The sequence below is a fragment of the Microtus pennsylvanicus genome, chromosome X (genome assembly GCF_037038515.1).
Source record: "Microtus pennsylvanicus isolate mMicPen1 chromosome X, mMicPen1.hap1, whole genome shotgun sequence".
Classification (NCBI taxonomy): domain Eukaryota; kingdom Metazoa; phylum Chordata; class Mammalia; order Rodentia; family Cricetidae; genus Microtus; species Microtus pennsylvanicus.
The window spans coordinates 59,967,285-59,972,782 of record NC_134601.1 but is presented as its reverse complement, the minus strand read 5'-3'; positions in this window follow the sequence as shown (position 1 = coordinate 59,972,782).

Here is a 5,498-nt window from a genome sequence, read left to right as displayed (position 1 = left end):
GCTACACCTCTTACCACTGTCACAGTCCCTACCACGGACAGATTCCTTACCACTGCCACACCCCTTACCCCTGCCAGACCCCTTACCACTGCCACACCCCTTACCACAGCCACACCCCTTATCACTGCCACACCCCTTATCACTGCCACACCCCTTACCACTGCCACAATCCCTAGCAGTGCCACATCCCTTACCACTGCCACAGTCCTTACCACTGCCACACCCCAAACCATTGCCACACTCATTACCACTACCACACACCTTTCCACTGCCACAGACCTTACCACTGCCACACCCCTTACCACTGCCACACCGCTTACTACTGCCACAGTCCTTACCACTGCCACACACCTTATTACAGCCATGTTCCTTACCACTGCCACACCCCTTACCACAGCCACACTCCTTACCACTGCCACACCCCTTACCACCGCCACACCACTTATCACTGCTACACCCCTTAACACTGCCACCCCTTACCACTGCCACATCCCTTACCACTGCCACACCCCTTACCACCACTGCCACAGTCCTCACCACTGCCAGAGTCCTTACCACTGCCACAGTCCTTACCACTGCCACACCCCTTACCACTGCCACACACCTTACCACTGCCACAGTCCTTACCACTGCCACACCCCTTGCCACTGCCAAAACCCTACCACTGCCACACCCCTTACCACTGCCACACTCCTTATCTCTGACACACCACTTATCACTGCCACAGTCCTTACCACTGCCAGACCTCTTACCACTGACACATTCCTTCCCACTGCCTCACCTTCTAACACTGCTACACCCATTACCACTGCCACACCATTTCCACTGCCAAACCCCTTACCATTGCCACACCCCTTACCACTGCCACACTCCTTATCATTTCCACAGTCCTTACCACTACCAAGCCCTTACCACTACCACACACCTTACCACTGCCACTCCTTACCACTGCCACACCCCTTACCACTCCCACACCCCTTACCACTGCCACACCCCTTACCACTGCCACACCCCTTACCACTGCCACAGTCCTTACCACTGCCACCACCCTTACCACTGCCACACCCCTTACCATTTCCACACCCCTTACCACTGCCACACTCCTTATCACTGCCACACAACTTACCACTGCCACAGTCCGAACCATGCCACACCCCTTACCACTGCCACACTCCTTACCACTCCCACATCCCTTACCACTGCCACACCCCTTACCAATGCCACACCCCTTACCACTGCCACACCCCTTACCACCCCCACATCCCTTACCACTGCCACACCCCTTACCACTGCCACAGTCCTTACCACTGCCAAACTCCTTACCACTACCACACCCCTTACCACAGCCACAGTCCTTACCACTACCACACCAGTTACCACTGCCACACCCCTTACCACTGCCACACCACTTACCACTGCCACACTCCTTACCACTGCCACACCCCTTACCACTGCCTCACCCCTTACCACTGCCACACCCCTTACCACTGCCACACCCCTTACCACTGCCACACCCCTTACCACTGCCACACCCCTTACCACTGACAACCCCTAACCACTGCCAAACCTTTTACCACTGCCACACCCCTTACCACTGCCACAGTCCTTTCCACTGCCACACTCCTTACCACTGCCACACCCCTTACCACTGCCACAGTCCTTACCATTGCCACACTCCTTACCAATGCCACACCACTTAACAATGCCACACCCCTTACTACTGCCACAGTCCTTACCACTGCCATAGTCCTAACCACTGCCACACACCTTACCACTGCCACATCCCTTACCACTGCCACAGTCCTTACCACTGCCAAACTCCTTACCACTGCCACACCCCTTACCACTGCCACAGTCCTTACCACTGCCAAACTCCTTACAACTACCACACCCCTTACGACTGCAACAGTGTTTACCACTACCACACCTGTTACCACTGACACACTCCTTACCAGTGCCAAACTCCTTACCACTGCCACACCCCTTACTAATGCCACACCCCTTACCACTGCCACAGTCCTTTCCACTGCCACAGTCCTTACCACTGCCACACACCTTACCACTTCCACATCCCTTAACACTGCCACACTCCTTAACACTGCCACACTCCTTACCACTACCACACCCCTTACCACTGCCACATAACTTAACACTGCCACAGTCCTTACCACTGCCACACCTCTTACCGCTGCCACACCCCTTACCACTGCCACACCCCTTACCACTGCCAACCCCTAACCACTGCCACACACCTTACCACTGCCACACCCCTTACCACTGCCACACCCCTTACCACTGCCACACCCCTTACCACTGCCACAGTCCTTACCACTGCCACAGTCCTTACCACGGTTAAACCCCTTACCACTGCCACATCCCTTACCACTGACACACCCCTTACCACTGCCACAGTCCTTATCACTGCCACACCACTTACCACTGCCACACCCCTTACCACTGCCACAGTCCTTACCACTGCCACACTCCTTACCACTGCCACACACCTTACCACTACCACAGTCCTTACCACTACCACACCACTTACCACTGCCAACCCCTTACTACTGCCACTGTCCTTACCACTGCGACAATACTTATCACTGCCGCAGTCCTTACCGCTGCCACACCCTTTACCACGGCCAAAGAACTTACCACTGCCACACACCTTACCACTGCCACACTCCTTCCCACTACCACACCCCTTACCACTGCCACAGTTTTTACCACTGCCACAGTCCTTACCACTGCCACACTCCTTACCACTGCCACACCCCATACCACTGCCACACTCCTTACAACTGCCACACTCCTTACCACTGCCACACCCCTTACAACTGCCAAGTCTTTACCACTACCACACCAGTTACCACTGCTAAACCCCTTACCACTGCCACACTCGTTACCACTGAAACACTCTTTACCACTGCCACACCCCTTACCACTGCCACATCCCTTACAACGGCTACACCCCTTAACACTGCCACCCCTTACCACTGCCACACCCCTTACCTCTGCCACACCCCTTACCACTGCCACACCCCTTACCACTGCTACACCCCTCACCACTGCCACACTCCTTATCATTTCCACAGTCCTTACCACTACCATACCCCTTACCACTACCACACACTCTACCACTGCCACACTCCTTACCACTGCCACAGTCCTTACCACTGCCACACTCCTTATCACTGCCACACCCCTTACCACTGCCACAATCCCTACCATTGCCACACCCCTTACCACTGCCACATTCTTTACCACTGCGACAATATTTACCACTTCCACACCCCTTACCACTACCACACCCCTTCCACTCCCACACTCCTTACCACTGCGACAATACTTAACACTGCCACACACCTTATCACTGCCACACCCCTTACCACTGCCACAATCCCTAACACTGCCACAACCCTTACCACTGCCACAGTCCTTACCACTACCACACCCCATACCACTGTCACAGTCCTTACCGCTACCACACCCCTTACCACTGCCACCTTCCTTACCACTGCCATACTCCTTACCACTGTTACACCCCTTACCATTTCCACAGTCCTTACCACTCCCACACTCCTTACCACTGCGACCATACTTAACACTGCCACACACCTTATCACTGCCACACCCCTTACCACTGCCACAATCCCTACCAATGCCACACCCCTTACCACTGCCACACTCCTTACCACTGCCACAATACTTATCACTGCCACAGTCCTTACCACTACCACACCCCTTACCACTGCCACACTCCTTACCACTGCGACAATATTTACAACTGCCGCACTTCTTATCACTTCCACACCCCTTACCATTGCTACACTCTTTACCACTGCCACACACCTTACCACTGCCACACCCCTTACCACTGCCACAGTCCTTACCACTGCCACAGTCCTTACCACTGCCAAACCCCTTACCACTGCCACACCACTTACCACTGCCACACCCCTTACCAGTGCCACAGTCCTTACCACAGCTACACCCCTTACACTGCCACAATCCTTACCACTGCCACACCCCTTGCCACAGCCATGTTCCTTAGCACTGCCACACCGCTTACCACAGCCACACCCCTTACCACTGCCACACCCCTTACCAGTGCCACCGTCTTTACCACTGTCACAATCTTTACCACTGCCACACACCTTACCACTGCCACAGTCCTTACCACTGCCACACACCTTACTACAGCCATGTTCCTTACCACTGCCACACCCCTTACCACTGACACACCCCTTACCACTGCCACACTTTTTAACACTGCCACACCCATTACCACTGCCACACCATTTCCACTGCCACATCCCTTACCATTGCCACACCCTTACCACTGCCACACTCCTTATCATTTCCACAGTCCTTACCACTACCAAGCCCTTAACACTACAACACCCCTTACCACTAACACACACATTACCACTGCCACACTCCTTACCACTGCCACACCCCTACCACTGCCACACCCCTTACCACTGCCAACCCCTAACCACTGCCACAGTCCTTACCACTGCCACACCCCTTACCACTGCCACAGTCCTTAACACTGCCACAGTCCTTACCACGGCCACACACCTTACCACTGCCACATCCCTTACCACTGCCACACCCCTTACCACTGCCACAGTCCTTACCACTGCCAAACTCCTTACCACTACCACACCCCTTACGACTGCCACAGTCTTTACCACTACCACACTTGTTACCACTGCCACACTCCTTACCAGTGCCAAACTCCTTACCACTGCCACACCCCTTACCACTGCCAACCTCTAACCACTGCCACAGTCCTTTCCACTGCCACACCCCTTACCACTGCCACAGTCCTTAACACTGCCACAGTCCTTACCACTGCCACAGTCCTTACCACGGCCACACACCTTACCACTGCCACATCCCTTACCACTGCCACACCCCTTACCACTGCCACAGTCCTTACCACTGCCAAACTCCTTACCACTACCACACCCCTTACGACTGCCACAGTCTTTACCACTACCACACTTGTTACCACTGCCACACTCCTTACCAGTGCCAAACTCCTTACCACTGCCACACCCCTTACCAATGCCACACCCCTTACCACTGCCACAGTCCTTACCACTGCCACAGTACTTACCACTGCCACACACCTTACCACTTCCAAATCTCTTAACACTGCCACACTCCTTACCACTACCACACTCCTTACCACTACCACACCCCTTACCACTGCCACATACCTTAACACTGCCACAGTCCTTACCACTGCCACACCCCTTACCGCTGCCACACCCCTTACCACTGCCACACCCCTTACCACTGCCAACCCCTAACCACTGCCACACCCCTTACCACTGCCACACCCCTTACCACTGACACACCCCTTACCACTGACACACCCCTTACCACTGACACACCCCTTACCACTGCCACACTTTTTAACACTGCCACACCCGTTACCACTGCCACACCATTTCCACTGCCACATCCCTTACCATTGCCACACCCTT